Source organism: Vulpes vulpes, chromosome 8, assembly GCF_048418805.1.
Source record: "Vulpes vulpes isolate BD-2025 chromosome 8, VulVul3, whole genome shotgun sequence".
Lineage (NCBI taxonomy): Eukaryota > Metazoa > Chordata > Mammalia > Carnivora > Canidae > Vulpes > Vulpes vulpes.
Genome location: NC_132787.1, coordinates 18,603,602 through 18,625,969, shown reverse-complemented (window position 1 = coordinate 18,625,969; position 22,368 = coordinate 18,603,602). Strand labels below are relative to the sequence as shown.

General features: G+C 42.1%; 1 protein-coding gene across 3 annotated transcripts in view; it reads left to right on the top strand.

The window, feature by feature from the left end:
• Positions 1-22,368, top strand: part of FAR2 (fatty acyl-CoA reductase 2) — a 131,957-nt gene that overhangs the window by 532 nt on the left and 109,057 nt on the right. Inside the window, exon 1 of one of the 3 annotated variants that reach the window (XM_072765656.1) lies at positions 121-393. The exons of 1 other annotated variant lie outside the window; for it this stretch is intronic. The gene's annotated coding sequence lies outside the window, so the exon portion shown is untranslated. Of the gene's footprint in view, positions 1-120; positions 394-22,368 lie in introns of those variants that run through there. One more of the 3 variants, XM_072765657.1, reaches the window with a different exon arrangement.

The following is a 22,368-nucleotide window of genomic DNA, read 5'->3' as shown; positions in this document are numbered from 1 at the left end:
CTCGCCCTCACCCATCGATTAAAAAAAAAAAAAAAAAAAAAAAAAAAAAAGCAAGCCCGGGAGTAATAGCGCGCGGCTGCTGGGCGCCGAATGAATGGGAGCCGCGGGGCGGGCCTGCGCGGGCCCTCGCCAGCCCCGCGCGCTCCTCCCGCCGCGGCCGAGGCCGCCGCCGCCGCCGCCGCCACTGCGCCCCGCGCCGAGGCCGCGGCGGCAACGGGGAAGGTCGGAGGGAGGGTGGTTTCCTCCCGCCCCACACCCAGCCGCGGAGCCGGATATATAGTGTCACGTTTGGGAGGCGAGAGCGAGAGCGCTTCCCCGCGGCCGGAGCCCTCCGGGCCTCGCAGGACCACTAGTTGCCCGCGCCCGCCCGCGCCCGCCCGCGCCCAGGACCAGGTACGGCAGCGCCGCAGCCCGGAGCCCGCGAGCCCGCGCCTCGCCCGCCGCGCGGGGCTGGGGCTGGGGCTGGGGCTGGGGCTGGGGCTGGGGCTGGGGCTGGGGCTGGGGGCGCCCGGGGCAGGCTCGGCGGCGGCGCGGGAGGGCGGGTCCCTGCGGCCCCGGAGGCCGGGGGCAGCGCTCCGGGCGGCTCCGGCCCCCGCTGCCCGGCCCGGCCCGGGCGGAGCGGCCCCGGGGGGACGTGGGAGCCGCGCTCGGCGGCCCGGAGCGCGGAGGGGGGAGCGGGCGGGGGACCGGCGCCCCCGCGGGCCTGGCGGCGGCCTCCGCACCCCCGGCCGAGCCTGAAGAGTGCGCGGCCCCCGGGGCCACGTGCGGACCGGCCGGGTCCGCGGCCTCCCTGCGCGGAGAGACGCCCCGCGCCCCGCGCCCCGCGCCCCGGACCCTCCCACCGCCGCGCCCGCCGGGGGTCGGCGTCTCCCTGCGGCCTGGGCGTGGTGTAGAGAGCGGGGGGGGGGGGGGGGACCCGGAGATCCCGTTCACTCCGGCCGATGAGGAGCCGCCTCACTCCTGGACACCCTGGGAGAGCGTCCCATGTGCCAGGCTGCTCCTCCGCCTCGCCTCGCGGGATGCGCAGACTTAATGCACGAACACTTCGATGGAGGGGGCGCCTGGTGTGAGCAACCAGGTCTTTGGTGCATCCGCAGGAGCTTTGGTGGCTGGGGGCCGTGTGGGGTGCTCCACGGGACCGTGTGGGGTGCTCCACGGGACCGTGTGGGGTGCTCCACGGGACCGTGTGGGGTGCTCCATGGGACCGTGTGGGGTGCTCCACGGGACCGTGTGGGGTGCTCCATGGGACCGTGTGGGGTGCTCCATGGGACCGTGTGGGGTGCTCCACGGGACTGTGTGGGGTGCTCCACGGGACCGTGTGGGGTGCTCCACAGTCTCCACGGGACCGTGTGAGGTGTTCCACGGGACCGTGTGGGGTGCTCCACGGGACCGTCTGGGGTGCTCCACGGGACCGTGTGGGGTGCTCCACAGTCTCCACGGGACCGTGTGAGGTGCTCCATGGGACCGTGTGAGGTGCTCCACAGTCTCCACGGGACCCTGTGGGGTGCTCCACGGGACCATGTGGGGTGCTCCATGGGACCACGTGGGGTGCTCCACGGTCTCCACGGCACCGTGTGGGGTGTTCCATGGGACTGTGAGCCAGGGCAGGGCAGGGACAACGGAGGAACCCAGAAAGGTTAATCGGACGTTTCTACCTGTTCGACGAGGTGCATCGAGAGAAGTTTGACACGGTGAGAAAGGAAATTGGAGAATTACCGTGTGGTTTCTTTCTTTTATTTTTTTAAATATTTCATTTATTTATTTATTCATTCATTCATTCATTCATTCATGAGAGACACAGAGAGGGAGAGAAACTGAGACACAGGCAGAGGAAGAAGCAGGCTCCACGCAGGGAGCTCGATGCGGGACTCGATCCCGGGACTCCAGGGTCACCTCCCGCCCTGGGCCGAAGGCGGGTGCTAACCGCTGAGCCACCCAGGCGTCCCTACCGTGTGGTTACAATTGCTCAGCTCTCCACCCCCAGTTCTGTGAGTTGGACCTCTGGCTGAGGGGCAAGAATATTTCGGCTGAAAAGGCAAAGGACTAAAGAAGCCACTCGAATTGCGAGAGGAGGCTTTTCAGTAAAACGCACGTTAGGAATATTTGTTTGTGAGACTCCCAAGAGATGGCCATGGTGTTTTACCGCCCCCCCCCCCCCCAGACTAGGGTATTGAAATATTTCATCTGGAGTGTGTCTCAGGGTGCATATCTTTAGAGGACTCTTTCTATTTCTGAGGGCATTTTCTGCACCTTCTTTTTTAAAACCGATTCCTGCCTCACTCCTACACCCGGAGTTGGTGAATCTTGCCGTGAAGCATTTCTCCTTTATTTGAAGGAGGGAGTGTGACATCTCATTACAAAAGAAGGAGAAGCTTTCTTTAAGGGGGCAAAAGATCAATCAAAGAGCTCATATTTGGGTGTCACGTTGGGGTTCATAAAGAATTTGATCACCTTGAACATCTCACCATTTGCTCTCCTATCATCTGAAGATGCAGTTTGAGTGTATTTCTTTCTGGCCACATTTGGGCAGCCTTAAGAATTCTGTGTTTTTTTGGATTAACTCCGGTGCAGTCATGAAAACTCATTCACAGGCAGTCTCCAGAAGGATCATGCGCAGTGACCACCAGCCTGCTTGTCCCTAACATTCTGGGCTCTGTGAGAACATTTTTTTACTCTTGAAGAGGCATTCTTGATGCTTTATTTTGTTAACAGACCACTTTAAGAATCTGATTTAAAAAAAAAAAAGCTATGGAATATGAAAAACAAACATATGCACATTAGCAAAGAATTCTGCCTACAATCTCAGGAGTTCACAGCCTCCTTGATACCCAACCAAGTATCAGATGTGCAGAGGCCCTGCGCAGGGCCGGCTTCACGGAAAGGCAAACTGTGCAGTCACAGTTTAATGAAGGACTCCGCGCTTGGTTTAATGTTCTGCTGTCACTGTCAGCTGTCTTAATAATTTTCAAACAAAGAGCTCCAAATTTTCATTTTATACTGGATCCTGCAAATTCTGTACCCAGCCCTGACCCCAGGTTAACCATCCTGTTCTAGAAATTACTGAATAACAGTGTTGTGATACAGTGATCCTACATTTCAAGTGAATTCTGCAACACAAACCTGGAAGTTCGCTGCTAGATACCTATATCATTAAGCCCCTCCTCCTCATGCCCAGTTTCCATGCTGACCAAATAAAGCTAACACACTAGATCTGCTACTGTATTCATCTTAAAAGGTTGTTGTGATGATACACTTAGGTAAAGAGATAATAACTGTAAATATATCTTCTTCCCTTGAACAGTTTTACGCTAACAAAGATCCTATTCTTATAGGCTTAACTTTTCTATTCCATGTTTCAGAAGTAGCCTGAGGAAGATCAGTGGCAGGACTTGTTTAATAACCGTTATATTTTGGTGGGGAAGAAAATAAAACAAAAAGTAGCTAAGATACTCAGTATTTAAGTAGTCCTTAAAAACCACTATTTGAAAAAAAATAAAAAATAAAAAATAAACCACTATTTGGACAAGATTGGGATTGGCAAGTAAAAGTGCAGAATAACTTCTTGGATCCCCAAGATGATTCCTGAATTAAACGGCTCTTTGGGTCCAATTCATCCAAAAATCGGACAATGAGAAGCCGAGTGAATGATTGAAATCTTTTTGCTTCATTTAAGTTCTAAAAATCCATATTTTCCAAATCTTGAGCAAGTCATTCTTTTAAATATTCTAAGAGATACCTAGAAGAATAATGTACACCCAGTCCTCTACCAAGTTGTCTTCACCTCTTTTAACACTAGGGGAGCTGGGAAACTTCAGGCAAGTTCTCTGTCCCGACTTTCCTCCCTTAACTATTTACCTTTATCCCAGCTTTTATTCCCAGTATGATGGCAACACACTCCAAAATGTTGAGGAAGAGAACAGTGAAAGGAAATGAGTCAAATTCCCATATCAAAGTCTGAAAATGAGGGCAGTAAAAGTGGTAGCTAGAGACTCCTTTCATACAACTATTCTGCAGAGGCATGTTGTGTACTTTAGGTTATGAAGTACCAGGTCTTGTGCTTGATAGACTTATGACATCATTGGCAAGACAAACTATAAAGATAAGGTGTTAATTAACATTGACAGATGAGTTGTTACACGGCAATATAAGAGCACACACTAAATGACTGGTACAGAATATAAGTACAACGAGTTTCCAAGAACAGAAAAAACTGAAATGGCTAAGGAAGCTTTAGAGGAGAGTTCCAGGAGACGTTCCTTAGAGCTCTGCTCCCGACAGAGATGAATGATTGAGTGTTCTGGGTGATTAGTGTGCAAAATAATGAAAATCTGGTTGGACCTAAAGTTTCATGTGGGAAAAGGCTGGAGATAAAACCATTAGAGAACTTTGCAGTAGCTAGCTTCATTCATGTAATAAATCATTATTAAGCCTCTTCTGTAACTAGACACAGTGCCAGTTTTTCCACATTTAGTGTTGAATAAAGCAGATGTGTTCCCCATCTTGTGGAACTTACAGACTTTTAAGAAAATAAAATGTAATAACAAATTGTTGGAAGTAGAATGAAGAAGAACAAGGCGCTATTTAAAAAAAAAAAAAAAAAACAATACGGGAGGGGTACCTGGGTGGCTCAGGTGGTCGTGTCCAACTCTTGATTTCAGCTCCGGTCTTGATCTCAGGGTCCTGAGATCGAGCCCTGTGTTTCATGTTTCAGGCTCCACACTCAGCAGGGAGCCTGCTTGAGTTTCTCTTTTCCTCTCCCTCTGCCTCTCTGCCCTGCTCTCAAGCACTCACTCTCTGAAATCAATAAATCAATAAATCTATCTTTAAAAAAAACACACAGGAACCAATTCAGTTTTGATGCTCTGGGAAGGTCTCATGGACAATGAAAGATTTACATTGATATTTGAAAGAAGCTTGGGGGGTTAGCTTGGGAAAAAAAGAAAAGGAAGGAAAAGCATCTGGGTAGAGAAAGTAGCAAATTGAAAGGCGGTTAGGAGAGGAAAAGCCTGGAAGTGTTCAGAGGACAGAAAGGAAGCACATGTGGCCGGAGTTTGGTGAGGAGATTGCCAAGAGGCTAGACATGAGTGTGGGAAAGGAACACTCTGCTTGTGTAACACCTCACAGATTTTGACAGAGATTTTGAATTTTATTTTGGTGGGAAGCCATTGAAGATTTTGATGCCATATTTTAAAGAGATCTCTATGGGTGCAATAAAGACAAAGGACAAGAAGGATAAAGGATTGGCAGAAGGATGACCAGTTAGGCAGAGTGCCGATGACAGTACTGACAGGGAAAGTGGAGAGAAGTGGACAGACTTGAGATGTATTTCGAAGGAGAATTGGTAGAACTTGTTGATAGGTTGGAAATGAGAGGTGTGTGAGGCAAAAAGAAGTGAGAGAATGAATTCTTTCAGTCAGATACTGCTGAAAGTTTGTAATCCAAAGCAATAGACTCATGTGTGTATGATTTAGAGTTGCCACAAGAACTGAAAAATGAAATGGAAGCTGGTAACCCTGCCTGGAACCTCTGGAAAATATACCAGGCTGTTGGGGTAGAGGTGAGAGAGAGAGGAGGGAGATACTTTTGCTTTTCATACTATCATTTATACTGTTGGGATTATTTTTAAACCATCAAATAGTTTATCACCTCTTTAAAAATTACCCTAGTAATAAATATGGCTCCTGTTTTGCTGGCTTGGGCACATGAATAGAATATAGGGTCATTTCCTAAAATGAAAAAAATTAGGAGAGAAAGGTTTGATCCTTATCAAAGTGGATTGGTTCTAAAACATAATTCAGTCCCCTGCTTAAAGCCTTTCTATGCTTCCCCCTTGTTTATATCAGCATTTCCCAAAATGTAGTCTATGGATCATTAGTGTTTTGGCGTAACAGTTAAGTGAAGGAAAAAAAAAAAAAAGCTTTCCTGATCATTTAAGTTTCAGAAACAATTGATTTAACCTAGGTAAGCAATTTTATTGCAGGAATCCTCAGAGCCTTTAATTTACTAATGCACACTTAGAATCAAGAAAGAAGGGATATTTTATGCTACATTTCCTAAATTTATTTGACCTTGAAATGCTTTTTTTGGTAGAACATCTAACAGTCAGCATTCAGCATGCCACACTTTGGGAAATGCTATCCTTATATTAATAGAGTGAACCTTTGAACATTCATAGCTCTCTATTAACCATCAACTTCTCTCATCCCTTTCATGCTACTTAGCTGGAAGGAAGCAGGAGACCAGAACAGACTCTGTTAATAGGCTTTAAGTTCATGATGAAACCATAAAGAGATATTCAAAAGCAAAACCTACAATCTGATGAAAAATAAGTTTTTATTTCTGAGTGTTTTTTTTTAATTTCTACTTTCATGGCAAGGCTATGCAGGACCTCCCTGAGGTCCATTCTATCAAGTCTAGATTTACACGTGAAGAACCTCAAACATAGACAGTGGGGAAGACGTCACAGGTCCATGGTAAGTCTGGGCCTTGTTTGATGTTCATAATATATCTTACAGGGCAACACGATGTGAATACATAGGGTGTCTGTAGGAGTGAAGATTTTGCAGTGAATTTCATACATCTTCTCTCTGGGACTCCAGTGCATTTGCAAGGTGGTGGGTTGACGCAGGAATGCAATCTATGACCAAAGAACAACGCAATCCAAAGTACAGAAGAAACAAGTTCACAGGGCTCTGGACTCTGACCATGACTACATCCACTCAGTGCTTTAGCCCTGGGGTGGGCATACTATGGCCTGAGGGTCAAATCTGGCTCCTGCCTGTTTTTATATATCCCTTGAACAAAGAATGGTTTTTATGTTTTTAAATGGTTGAAAAAAAAAATTGAAAGACTAATGTTCTATGGCACAAGCAAATTATATGAAAAAGAAATGTTAAAATCCATAAATAAAGTTTTATTGGAAAACAGCCAGTGTCATGTATCTATTCATCATATTGTCTAGGAACTTTAGTGTTCTACTCAGTGAGTAGTTGTAACCAGCAAAGCCTAATACATCTGGCCCTTTACAGAAAATGACAACCCTTGATCTAGGAAGTAAACTCACTGGCTATAATTTTAATAGATTTGTTTTACATTTGTTTTACATATTAGGGGGTAGTCTTAGTTCAGGCTGCTATACCAAAGTACCATAGACTGGGTGGTTTATAAAAACTGAAATTTATTTCTAACAGTTTTGGTGGCTGGGCTCCTGGGCTTATAGATGTTGCTGAGGCTGATGTCAAAGAGTTTACCCCCTATTTTTCTTCTAGGAGTTTTAAGTCTCATATTAGAGGTTTAATCCAGTTTGAGTTGATTTTAGTGTATGGCGTCAGAAAGTGATTCCGTTTCATTCTTTTGCAGGTAGCTGTTTTGTTTTCCCAATACCATTTATCAAATCTTTTCCTCATTGTATGTTCTTGCCTCTTTAGTCATGGATTAATTGACCATAAAACATAGTTTCATTTCTGGGCTCCATAACCTGTTCTGTTGTTTATAGGTGTCCATCTTTTCATTGTAACCTCACGTGGTGGAAGGGGCAAGGGAGTTCTCTGGAGTCTCTTATATACAGGTACTAATCCCATTCATAAGGGTTCTACCCTCATGATCTAATCACCTCCTAGAGGTCCCACCTCCAGACCATCTCATTGGGAAGTAGATTTCAACATATGAATTTTTGGGAGACTCAAACGTTCAGTTTATAAATTGTAAATTGACTTCCTAGACGCTCCTCAATGATTATAGCCATTGGTGTCATGACAATGCTATTTATTGTCTGACTAGTGTAGCTAATGTTAACGTGCCAGTATGAAGAGCAGAAGATAGTGTTGAGGATAATCACTTTTGAGAGTTACTCAAATACTTGAACTCCTATATAAAGGGTGGGCACTCATACAGACAAAACTCGAGCCCCAAGAGGTAGAGAGGATAATTAACCCCAGTATTACTTAGTTGTTGAAATCTGTTACCTCTGAGCACGGATTTACTGTAAAGTGTCACCTTCGATTTTTATTTCAATAATGAGGCAAATATATTTTTTATTTATGTACCCTTTGGGGAATTATTGGTGGTTTCAGGGTGATAATCTTAATCCAGGGGTAACAGAAATACACATTTCATTGTCTCCATCCTACACTTAATTGAATCAGGATTTGGGACATGAGGATCCCCAAGTGCTTCATAGATAACCAGCACAGTTAGGGTACAAAATGTGGGGACAACTGATTCAAGTACTTCCATGGGACTATGAAACAGAAGATCAGATACCTGAATCTTGGTGCTTAGGTTTATCACTGCTATCATGAAATCCTTCCAGGTCGGTGTAGTCAGTGGGAATCAAACAGTGTGAAATACGGGGCTTTTTGCCAGGTACATTGAGCAGGAGATTGTTTTATGACTAACTCAGAGGCCTACTTTAAAAAAAAAGAATTGATTTCAGGTAATGTCTTGATTCAGTAGGCTTTTTTTTTTTTTTTTAACTCTAACGCCTCTACCAACACAAAGAATATCATATATTTCTTTGTGTAGTCAACAATGTGATTAAATAGGCAGTGACAAAATCGTTCTCACTATAATTATCAAACACTAAGAATAGCGCATGTTTATTGTTTTCATCATGGTTTATTTTAAAAGTCCTTGATAAGTTTCTATCCTTAACCTCTGCAGTCTAGCAAAAGCATTTCTAAGCTGTAGTTGACATGTGTTCCCTGTGGCTTTTGGACATACTATATTTTTTGTTATTTTTAAGGTATTTTAACATCCCAGGCTTCTTCAGAGGTGGCTCCAAACTCCTGAGCCATACATTTGAGGTGAGGAAGGGAAAGCAAAGACTTCCCTGCAAATGTATGTGGAAAAAACAAGACTCTCCCATCCACTATGCGTTCTTCTACCTCAGCTGAGGAGTTGTTGGGTCAGTAATATTCACTAGTGAATAACAGGACGACTGTAGGAGACAAGAATCATATTTCCTGAGCCAAGAAATAAGGAAAAAGTCATTGTGAAAACACGTCACATTTTAGATCATTTTAGAAAAATGATGCTTTATTTATCCCAGGTCAGTCAGAGGACACATCCCACAAAAATCACACAAACCCTGGCATCCTCGAGGGCAGGATAGTTGGAAAGTTAGGAAGACCATTAAATTATGTGTCTGGTCCCAATATATTTGAAACCATTTACTTCTAGTAAAGTTAGATTTGCCAGTGCACAACACTGTCAAAAAACTGGAGGAATCTGCCCAGGAGAATTTGATAAACTGAACAAAAGAAGCTGTGTGTAACATTTCAGTACATGTACCTATATCGAAGGTTTTGCTTATTATTTTCGGGAAACAACATTTCATATAAAAACGTGTATGGGTAGCACCAGCAGTTTGTTTTTTCCATTAAAATATCATCTTAAAGATGAACAATATTCATTTAATAAAGTTAGAGCCATTTAGCAAAAGCTTAAGAGAAATTGTCCATTTAATTTCACATAAGACATAAATGTAAAGAAGATATATATTAATGAAATCAAGTTCATGTCAATCTGTATTTTTCTTTTACACTGTAGCTGTTGTCTCATTCTGAATTGAATCATATTTCTTTTTTTTTTTTTAAGATCTTTACCACACCTTCTTATCTACTGTACAGAGTGGACACTGCAAATAGCATTGCCTTAACTAAGTATATTCATATTCTAAGTGATAGAGTGTTCGAGTACCTCCTCTATATGCAGTCCAGTTCCCCCACTTTATAGAAAAGCCAGTCCCAAAGACATAAAGTGACTTGTCACACATCTATTTAATGGATGAATGTACACTAGTATCCAAATCTTATGACTGCAAGTCTCATGACCATTTCATTCCTTTATGCCTTCATTTATTAATACATTTGGACAATCAGCCATGTGCCAGACAGGGTGTTTAGCTCTGCAAATATGATGCTGAACAAGGTATGCCACCTGCCTTTAAACTTTAGCGCCCCCCACTCTCTGAGCGATGTTTAACCAGTTATAGCTTTGGAGTTTGTGAAATCTTTCAGTAAAGATCTTCAGTGTAAAATATAAAATACTCACATGTTTTTATTTCCCCTCTTCACCTTCCTAACCAGACCCAGTTAGTGATTTAGCTTCCCATAGTCCTGCACAGTTCACAGCAACAAGAGTATGCTGGCAGGGGCACCTGGGTGGCTCAGTCGGTTAAGCATCTGTCTTCAGCTCGGGTCAAGATCCCAGAGTTCCAGGATCAAGCCTCACATCGTGCTTCCTGCTCAGCAGGGAGTCTGCTTCTCCTTCTGCCCTCCCCAACTTGTGCTTGCTCTCTCTCGCTCTCTCTCAAATAAACAAATAAGATCTTTAAAAAAAAGAGTATGCTGGCAAATGGAGTTAAAACGAAATAATAGAAATTCTGAAAGGAAGAGCATGAAAACTCTGCCCCAGGGAATGATGTTCTTCATTATTGACCACAGGTCCTGAGGGTTGATTTACCTGTGCTCTTCTCCTATCAGTTAGTTACTCACTCTTTCCCCATACCTGGCTGTGGAGTAGGTTCCATCCTCAGGCTTTCTCTTCCTTTCCTGCCCCTGAAGGCAGCCACATGGTTTCTTTGTGTTTTAAGTAATTAACTGCTCATTGTTCTGGAAGAAAAGATACGGGAAGAGAAAAACCAACCAATGGAGGGAAGTTACAAAGTTTCCAGAATGATACCTTTGAGTCTTGGAGAAGACCAGTTGTTGCTGACTCCCTCTGAGATGATAAGTGGAAACCCCATATCTTTAGCCATCCATCTTTGTTTTCTAGAAGAGAGATCAAAAACCAATCCTCTGCCCTAAAAATCCTTCCCTATACTCTTAAATCAGATGAGTATGGACACTTGTCTGATGAAGGCACTTTTGACTTTCCGTGAATCCTCAAAGAGGTCAAGATCAGAGCATGATTGGAACCACTGCTTTAGGAATACTTCAGGGGACCATTTTACCTCTTTGAAGTACTCCAGAGGGATCCCTGGGTGGCGCAGTGGTTTGGCGCCTGCCTTTGGCCCAGGGCGCTATCCTGGAGACCTGGGATCGAGTCCCACGTCGGGCTCCCGGTGCATGGAGCCTGCTTCTCCCTCTGCCTGTGTCTCTGCCTCTTTCTCTCTCTGTGACTATCATAAATTAAAAAAAAAAAAAAAAAAAAAAAAAAGAAGTACTCCAGACCCAGGACACTGCCAGGTCAGAATATCCTTTCTGAGGATTCCTCCCAGGATCTATACAAGTGTTTGGCATGCTTAGGTTCTTCTGTTCCATCTTCCTCTATGTGTCACATGACTCAGAGCATTACATTGCTTCAGAATAGGAAAAGGATTGCCCCTTTGCATAACACCTTCCATTATTCTTCATTTCCCAGAGCAGCCTTACCAAGTGTGTGAGGTGCTAGCTGAGGTAGTTTTGGAGTGGGGAGTGGGTGTTCCCAGTGCAAAAGACCTTTAACACCACCGTCTCTTCTTGTTATCTGGCTGGGTATCCAGAGGCAAGTTACTTCACCTACCAGTTTACCCGGTTTGCTGGGGTTGCTGTAACTACCTACCATAAACTGAGTGGTTTCAATAACAAAAATGTATTGTCTCATAGGTCTGAAGACTAGAAACCCAACATCCAAGACCAAGATGTCAGCGAGGTTGGTTCTTTCTGAACGCTGTGAGGGAGGGTGCCCTTCCAGGCCTCTCCTGTTGGCTTATAGGTAGCCATCCCCTCCCTGTGTCCTTACCTCATCTTCCCTCTACACATGTGTATCTGTGTCCACATTTCCCCCTTTATAAGAACACCAGTGGGCCCCTACATCAGTTTGCCCTCCCCTTGATTTAATTTGTTACTTCTACTACAACCCTATTTCCAAATAAGATCACATTCTGAGATCATAATACTGGTTTAAGGCTTCAATTTATGAGTCTGTAGAAGACACAATTCAACACCTGATACCCAGGAAACTGACACTTGACTCTTCCTTACACAATGGAATATGTTGCTAAAAACAAACACCAAAAAGCTATATGCATTTTTATATAAAGTAATAATGAATAGAAGTAATGGTTATTGCCTTCACCAAGAGTTTTTCTCCGTGTGATTTTTATTATTTTTTATCACATATATATGGAACAGTAAATATGTCATAAGTGCAATAAGTTGAACATGCTCAAGCATCTCTCAGGTTCCAGGTTCCAGATCAAAAAAACAAAACATCATGGGCACTCCATACACCTTCTTCATGCTCCCATCCAGTCCCTACCTACTGCCTCCAAAAATAACCACTATCTTGACTTCTAAGTCATAGAGTAGCTTCACCAGTTTTTGGAGTTATATAAAGGAAGTCATATGGTATGCATTCTTTTGTGTTTGACTTCTTCATTCAACATTGTGTTTGTGAGATTCATCTAAATTGTGTGAATTTGTAAATGTTTCATTCTCATTGCTATATAGTATTCCAGTACTCCAGTATGGCATCATGGATTTGTTTTTATTTCTTTGGTGACTGACAAGACTGAGAATCTTTTTTACATATTCATTGGCCATTTGGATTTCTTCTCTTGAGAAGCACTCAAGTCTTTCCCCACCCATTTGTCGTTTTCTTAACTATGTGCGCATATATTTTATACATTTTCGATATAATTCCTTTGTTGGATTCATGTATTGTGAATGCCTTCTTCCAACTGGGGCTTCCTTTTTTTACTCTCTGAATTTTTTCTTTTGATGAACACAAATTCTTAATTTTAATAGAGTTCAATATATTAGTATTATTCTTCTATAGTTAGTGGATTGAAGATGTTCAAGGCAAGTTACTTGCCTTGATCAGAAAGATGTTCTCTTCTAAAGGTTTTATTAAGTTTTGTCTTTTGTACTAAGATCTTCTATCCATCTGGAATTAATTCTTTATATGATATGAGAAATAATACATTTTCCATCTTGATATCCAATTGACTTAGTGCCTTTATTAGAATTCTGAGGATGATTGCAAATTGGAGGACATAGTAACAGTTTGGACACTTCAGTAAGAACTAACACATTTATGCATAAAATCACTTAAAATATATCTTGCTATAAAGATATCTGAGGCCTATGTGACTATGAATATTCTAGAACTCTCAGTGTTAAGGTCAAAGTACTTATTTACCTGCTTATTTGGACTTAGTTTCTGGTCTAATAGGTTAGGTAAAATAAATTTGTTTAATTCACGCTCAAAAGTCAAAGTATAAAATTTAAAACAAATTTGTGTCTGAGATATGGATGAAAAAATTACTATGCTAATAGAATGATACATTTATGATCGAAAGTTTAAGGAACAAAAATCAAACAGTTCTCTTTTTTTTTTTTTTTTTTTTTTTATTTATGATAGTCATACAGAGAGAGAGAGAGAGAGGCAGAGACACAGGCAGAGGGAGAAGCAGGCTCCATGCACTGGGAGCCTGACGCGGGATTCGATCCCGGGTCTCCAGGATCGCGCCCTGGGCCAAAGGCAGGCTCCAAACCGCTGCGCCACCCAGGGATCCCCAAACAGTTCTTAAGGAAGATAACAAAGGGCTTACTTGTCTTCATTGAACTTGCACACTAAATGTCTTACTAGTTATCCCAACTCACCTCAAGACGAAAGATAGCTGAAATAATGAGAAATTGAAGGCAAGCAGATTAATTAGGTTGGCCATTCATTCTTTTATGCATTCATTCAACAAATATTTAGTGATTACTATTAGGTAGTATGTCAAATCCCATGAATATTACAAAGAGTAAAACACAGTCACTGCCCTCAGGATGTTTGCAATCCAGTGGAGAAAGACAAATAAGTCATCAGTTATATACAGTGTGATATTGAATGAGGGCTCTGAGAATTTGGTAGATCAGACTTTCAATTTAGCCAGAGTGGGGGAGAATTGGGAATTGCTTCCCAAAGGAGATAAGACTAAGTCTTACCCAGTGAAGGGTAGGCTGGAATGAAGGGTATAAGGCCATGTGGTCTCATCTACAAATGTATATGGCATGTCCTTGAGCTCGTTTACAAGCTTAGTGACCTGAGGTAAATGGCTTTAATTTATCTGTGCTTCAGTCTCTTATTTACAAAACATGGTTTATAATAGAAAATATTATAGAGTTGTTGCACTGATTCGTGAACTGATACATGTAAACCACCTGGAAGAGTCTTTTGGTAGAGAGGAAGTGTCCAGTGAGCCCAACTATTGTCATAGGCAACAGTTAAAAGTTAAAATTGGCCCTGTCATTCTGGAGAAACAAAGATCCATAGCATTAGTCCAGTGTGAAAGCTGAGGCAGAGAAAGAAAAGACTAGAACTCGGGAATACAGACTCTCATCCTGATCCTGCCACCTGTGACTATGTCTGCCTTAGAACATGGTGAGATTATCTCTAAAGCCCCCTCCAGCTCTCATGGCCTATCATTGTGCAGCTTCTGCTGGCAAAACTTAATAAATATTTTTTATTCTGGCAGAGAAATTTTTTTAAAAAGATAAAATTTGATTCTGAGGTTTCCAGCTGAGTGACAGGGTGAGCAATGATATAATTTCAAAAGAAGTAGGCATGTTGTGAACAGATTGGTGTGTGGAGACTGGGAATGATATGGCACCAATTCATGGATAGAATTTTTAGGTTGGGAGAAACCACTTCTTTCATTCTAATTCAGTGTGGTGGAGAGTCAGGGTATTTTTGGTCGTTAGTAATGACCACAGAAACAGGAGCCTGGTTGCCTGGACCAAAAAGTTTGACACTTTCTAGCAAGTTACTTAAGTGCTCTGCATCTAGATTCCTTCATCTGTAAAATGCAGACAAAATGCAGGCTGTACCATGCACAGTTGCCATTTGTAGGTCAAGATGGTTAAGTTTTGGCAATTGTACAGGGTTTCAGCCTGGTAATACACACTTTCTAAAGGGCTGTGCTGAGACATAAATGAGTTCACATGTCTCACATGCAAAGGATAGTGCTCAACCCAAAAAGGTAACATGGAGGTGTTTTCTTTATTACTAAGGCATTTGTCTGGTTCATAATCTACTATACAAGTTTCATTTGGCCAGGAAGATTAGGCATTGCATAGTATGTCTGTGTCAGATCTCTTTCCCATCTGTATGTTTAGGCAGTCATGAGGCCTTGGTTAGGCAATTTGTCTGTAAGGTACAATCATGTTCACCTTCAGTGCTGGAATCCACTGCCATTTTGCTTATTTCCAGTGCTTTCCTTGGTTTCTACTCAAAAGGGAAATTTAACATCAAAGTTCCTGGGTCGAACCTAGCTTCTCCTCTCTCTTCTTTCCTCAAACCCCTGCCCTCCCCCTCCAGCCCAGTCCTTGGCATCCAAGGGCCTCCCGTCCATCTCCCCCATGTAGCATGAGTACTGGCCAGCCACCTTCTGAGGGCCCTCTGCGTTCCAGACATTAGTCTGGCCCTGCAGGGAGGGTTAAAGAAGCTAAGGACATCTAAGAGTGGTCTGGTCTCCATCTAAGAGGGAGATCCAGAATTGGGGAGAGCTAAGAGGGGTAAGAGGAGCTCCAGCCAACCCTAAGCTATGAACTGAGGAATGGGAATGAGGCAGAGCTTGTTGGGGAACCACACTCTGACTGCATTTGAAGAATATTACTGTGCCTGTATGATGAGGATCCAACTGTGTGTGTGAACCAAGATGCAAAGAGATGTTAGAGAAGTAGCAAAAAAGAAAACTAGAAAAATGCCCTTGCCAAGTAAAAGCACTACTAGTACAGTTCCCTAAGAAATTGTTTACTGGCTGTTGCCCAGTGTTGCCCATACATTAACCATGATTCACATGATATACGTCCTGATTTATGACTCGTCTTTTCACATTTGTTTTGGTATTTTTTGAAGAACAAGTCTTCCTACTATTAATATTGGTGAATTTACCAAATGTTCTCTCTTTGCGTTGAGATTTTTGTGTCTTTAAACAGATCCTTCCTTATTTGCTTTATTATTGAAGTAATGAGTTTGTGAACATCTGCTCGGGCTATGGTCTCAGACTCAAGGTTGTAATGATCTGCGTCCTCTTGTTGATGTCAGCACAGTAATACCATTCTTACAAAGGAGGGAAATACTCAAATGATGAAATGAGGGATAAGAATTAATGGCTGATTGGTAACACCTGTACTGTTTACTGACTAATGAGTCAAGGGACTGTGCTAGGTAGGCACTTGACATACCATATCACATCAATCCTAGGGATTACACAGTATACAGATGAAGAAAATAAGGCCCACACAGTTTAAAATGCAAGCATTAATATAAAAATACAGTCATTATTGAAGCATAACTTTAGTCAGGAGAAACATTTCCAACTCAAAAATCTATTTTGAGGGCAGCCGGGGTGGCTCAGCAGTTTAGCACCGCCTTCGGCCCAGGGCATGATCCTGGAGACCTGGGATCGAATCCCACGTTGGGCTCCCTGCATGGAGCTTGCTTCTCCCTCTCCTTGTGTCTCTGCCCCCCTCTCTCTCTCTCTCTCTCTGTCTCTCATGAATAAATAAATAGAGTCTTTAAAAAAGATCTATTTTGAGGGGTGCCTGGCTGGCTTAGTCAATAGGACACGTAACTCCTCATCTCAGGGTTATGAGTTCAGGGTCATGAGTTTAGCCCCACAATGGGCATAGAGCTTACGTAAAAAAGAAAAAAAAAAAGGCTATTTTGAGAGCAAGTCTAAAGAATGCCTTTGGTGTTGAAATACTCCCATTGTTTGAATGTAGTAGACGTGTTTGTATTATCATCAGATTTTCCTGAAAATCAAGGAAAAATGATTCTATATTCATTTTTTGATGGGCAGTTTCTCAGGAACAAAATCATGGATTTGCCTTTATTCCCAAGAGACAGTTTACAAAATTATTTTGTAAATAATCCGAATATTTGAAGCCTTGGAGAGGAAATTGACTGTTGAGGATAGTCTCCTTGCAAATTCAGTAACTTTGAGCTCCTAGAATTCTAATAGTCTAATGTACAGTGGTTGAGAAAAAAATATAGAACAGAGAGTTATCAGGTGTACCTGTGTTCTATATGTTGTTATATAGGAAAAGCAGGAAGCAAATGAACACCTGGTGAAAAGTTTTTTTCCCCTCATTATCTATGAGAGTTAGGAGGCTACAGTTTATTTGATCAAAACAAGTCTTAGCCCTTGGCACTGGAATTGGCGTTGGCCAAATCACTCATATCTCTGTTCCTCAGTTTCCACCTCTCTGGATAATAACATCCAGAGTGTTTCATCCAGAGTGAAACATCCAGTGGTGAAAAAATACTAAAATGTGCTCATGAAACCCTTTAAGAACTGTGAAAATATGTGTAAGATATGACAAGAGTTGCTATTATTAATAGTAAAGTAGTATCAATAACACATAAGACTGGTAATTTTTTGTGTGTATGTATATAGCTTCTGATGTCTATATCTATATATAATTTTACACACAAATAATGATAATAATGATAATAACCATAGTAACCCTTTCCATTTAAATTCTATTTTACACTCTTTGGAAGACGTATACAGCCATTACTTAATGTGAGCCTCAGAAGCACCCTGTGAGGTAGGCCACACGTTGTCCCTCATTCCCATGCCCCTAACGTAGATCTCCACATTCTCCCCAAAAGAAAGCCTCTCCTCTTTTGCAACTTTGGCAGCTTCTCCCAGTCCCTGGTACTATTACCTTTCACTTCAGATCATTATCTGATATTTGTCAAATATGAAACTCACCTATGTCCATTCCTTTCAACTTCTGAGAGTCTCCGCAAGTTCAATACCCATGTGGAGGACACGCAGCTCTCATGCCTTGACCTCACATCTTCTTCAGCTTTCATTTTAAGCCCTAGACCCCGTGTTTTTATTTTTTAAAGATTTTATTTATTTATTCGTGAGAGGCAGAGACACAGGCAGAGGGAGAAGCAGGCTCCATGCAGGGAGCCCAGTGTGGGACTCGAGCCCGGGACCCTGGGATCACAACCTGAGCCGAAGGTAGATGCTCAACTGCTGAGCCACCCGGGTGTCCTGTAAACCCCATGTTTTTAGAAACCCACTTCCAAGACCCATCCCTGGGGGTTCAGTATTGTTCCCGACTGCTACATCTCAATCTAACGGTTCACACATGGAGAGCGAGATTCTTTACTTCTAGCTCTCTTGTTTTCTTTCTCCTGCCCAAGCTCCAATCCCAATACAGCAAGACCTCTGGTCATTTTTTGCCTCCTGTCTGCTCAACACACACACACACACACACACACACACACACACACACACATTTTCATAGTACATGAGTTTCCTCCTGGCTTCCTTTCTTCTCTGTGCAGAGTAGGTCCATTACTTTATCTCTTAGTCAGCTTCCTCTGCCTCCTACTTTTCCCATTTGTTTCCCTCTAAATCCATTGCTCATGCCCCCAAATTTGGGTCTTGCCAGCAATCCATTTTCCCAGCTCCAACCGCACGCAGTCAGGGGCTGCTGGAGAAAACCAGGGAAGTATGTGTGTGAAATAGGGATAGGACAGATTTCTCTTTAACCTCAGCTGGACTCACTGCTGCTTTCAGCTTCCTTGCTGGTTTCTGGTCTATTTTCTTTCCCATCTAAAGCAATGGTTACAAACATTTATTCCTTTTCCAGAAGTACCTTCCTTTACTTACAGCTCTTTAACTGACAAAATATGACCTTGGCATATAGTCCTTAGGGAAAAGAGAAGTAACCAAAGGTCTATCTCAAGTTCTGTTCCAACCTCCCAATTGATGTACCTCCCCACCCACTCTTACCTCTTTTCCTTCTTTTTATTGGTTTATTGATATATTTAAACAAATCTTTTTTAAACGATTTCTATACTCATTGGCACTCAAACTCATGACCAGGAGTTCAAGGGTCCCATGTTCCTCCCACTGAGCCAGCCAGGCGCCCCTCCTCACTTTTAGAGGATGAACTAGCTGTCCTGTCTTCAGGGCTGTCCTCCTTCTCCTCCTCCTCCTTTTTTATCAATTGTGCTCCTGCTCTGTGTTTCTCCCAGAGCCTCCATTCCACTTATTCTCATTCTCTCCTGCTTTTCTAATTCTTCTGAGATTCAGCTGATGCTCAAACATCCTATTTCACCCACAAATGACTTCCCACACACACCTTTATTTTTTGTCCTTCTATTCTTCTCTTGCTACCCTGTCACCCTATATCACTTTTCCTGCTATGGTTGAACTTTTCCCAGAGGTAATTTACACTAGCTATTCTAATCCAGCAATCTGTCCAGAGTTGTCATATAAATACTAGAATCAAAAAAGAGTACATAAATTATTCTGACAATTTGGTGCTTTATTTCATCACTTTCTTCTTCCATGTTGATAGTTCACCTTCATTAAGAAAAATACTTGCTTTGGAGGAGTATGTGAACATGACTTGCTTCTTTGACTAATGACTAGAGGTGATATCAGAACACCAACTGGGAAACCTCATGGTGAAAGTAAGAAATTTAAGGACAATGATAGGGACCATGAAAAAAAAAATTCTGATTATCAGTTGCTGAGGTGAAATTCTTGGAGAAATCGTGCATCAAAAATAAAAAGTATAGTCTAAATAAATGTGTATATCCTCACAGGAGAAACACAAATAGTTTCTATACTCAGGATTCCAGAAGGTACCAGAAGGTGAGTTCTTGATGTGTCAAAGAAGATTAAACACAGATGTCAGAGGAAGCCTTTTCTTTGCAGTTTATCCTGGCTTGAAACCAGAAACCAATTGGGAGTTGCTGAACTTTGGCTCTTGCTCCATAAGAGAAGAGCATGCAATTAGATGAACCCTTACCTCTGTTGACAGAAATTAGTGACATTTATGATATTAAGAGGGGACCTGGGGAATCTTTTACTATTAGCAAGTGTCAAGTTACCTTGAAAGTATTGAGTCACCTCCTTTCTGGGGGTAGAGAGTGGTGGTATATTTGACGATGGATTAGGCCCTGTGGGGCATATGATTTAGTATATGTCCAGAAGCTAAAAGAGTTCATTTCTAAAGAACAGGCTCAGGAATAAATGAATAGAAAGTAATGCAAACTATAAATAATAATAATAATTTAATATTCATCTTATAAAAACACTAGAGTAAAAATTGAAAAACAAAACAAAATGCTAAAGTTTAATATTGAAGGTAAACACTAGGTAACTTGAATTTATGAAACTTTAAAGAATCAAAAAGTTTAAATATTGCACTCCTTTTATAAAACTATGTGCCTATTGCTTCTTAAGTTTTCAAAAGCACCAAACATAGGAGATCACTTTTTATGACCTTCATCACTACATTTTAATTTTAAGCTCTCTAAATTGCTCTTATCTCTCTTGAAAATTTTGGGAAAATGTTTAGCAACTTGGTTTAAACAGAAAATTTAATTCCTAATAGATAAAAGCTCTTTGTTTTTCAGTAATTGCCAAAGGTAATCACTGCTACTGAAGCAAGGTATACATTTGTTTTTCTTAGTCATTTTACTGCTGGGGTGTGCATCACGTCATGGTGGCCACTGGCCTACCACTAAACTCTGTGATGTGCAGTCATCACAACTCTAGCTGAGTTTGGATAAAAACAGCAAAAGCAGACAGGTAATTTACCAGTGGCAGAGACAATATTTTGAACATTTTTATTTGGTTTGTATTATTTTCTTCAACCTAGAAAAGAAAGAACTCTTTAAGGAGAAGAAATTCATTTGTATTTAAAGGGAATGAAGTTTAGATGAAGCCGTTGAAAATCGAGAGAAAAATCAAATAATAACTATAGCCTACACATCGCCCTGATTGTAGCAATTTATGATAATTGAACAAAAAATATAAAATATATAATTGCTTATGACAGAGACTGGGGAAATGATACTCCAAATATGCTATGTAAAAAATATAGGTGTGTTACCTTTGCCCCAAGTCACTAATCCAGTGTGTGATCATTTAGGCTCCTTGATTCTGCCATAGGCACTCTGTGTTCACTTGGACTTTTTCCCATGACAGTGTCACAGAAAATGAAAATGACAAAAAGGGAATTGTACGTTAATCCACTAAATACTTTTTCAGAGAAAAAGTGGTAGGTTTGGTTGTAGGGAAGGCGGAGACTCTTTGTTCTTTAACAAACCACCAGTGAATTTCATGTAGCCATGCTGACATCCTGTCCTTCGTCAACACGGTTAAGCAAAACAGAGCTGCACACAGCGCTTACATCATAACATGAAGCAATGGCCAACCTTATCTGGATCCAAGACCTTTCTGAAGTTTAGTTAGTTTTGAATAATCCTGGGTAAGAGCCTGAAGAGGTTCACAGATGATGTAACAATGAACAGAGCCAATTCATTTGGAGATGATGTTGCATGCCCTCAGAGGGCATCCAGACATTCACACACTTGGGCAAACCTCATCAGTCTTATTCCAGTCTTTTCTGACTACATTGGATCCAGGGTGGCAAAGCAGGTGGAGACCTGCTGCATAAATTCCCCTCATCTACAGAGCAGACATCAGAGCTGGCTGTGGCTGCTGTCTTGATTCGAAATTTGTAAGGGAGACTCTTTTTTCTTCTTATTATGCTCTTACTAGAACATATTATCATGCAGATGTTTCTGTGGAAAAATATGAATAGAATAATGATGCCATTGAGAACTATGCCAGAGACTCTGTTCACCATCACAGGGGCATTTCTCCAGACAAGAATTGGTGTATGATCAAATTTTCTGTGGCTAGCGTAGAAAGGGTCATCCTCAGGTTTTCTTCTGTAAAGTTGGATAAGTAAAAAGGTATTTGCAAATGATTAAATCCTGTAAAGTTGGATAAGTAAAAAGGCATTTGCAAATGATTAAAATGGGGACTGGGTTGAAAAAAACATTGAAACTGTCATCAACTCCACCCACTCATTGACCTCACAGCCGGACAAAATCTCAAGTGGACATTGGTTCTGGGATCTAGAAGATATTACTATCTTCATTTTACAGACACGTCCCACGGTTTCCCACAAGATGACATGTAATCATCAAACTTACAATTAAATAACAATTATAACGTAAGCCTAAAAAATTCAGCAGCCATATTTCTGTCTAGAAGATGGATTGCCTTTATAAACAAGAAGCATGCAAAAAGATGTAAGGAAAACTGAATTTACCTATGCTGCTGCTATGAAGGAGCTATATGGCGATCCAAAAACAGCAGATCATCTCTCCTTGGCTCCATAGTTTCAAATGCAGTCAGTGGCATCTCCGATAAGACACCATTGCTCATGGTCTGCTACATGGAGACTACACCAATAATTTTCATCTGGGGGTCAGATCTGGGACTCCAGGTTGCTCTTCTCTGGCCACTCTGGGTCTGCTGTCCTGCCCAGCCTCAGTGGTGGCATCCCCCTTACATGCCCTCAGACCCCAAACCTACTTCACTCACTTCTCTTACACGCC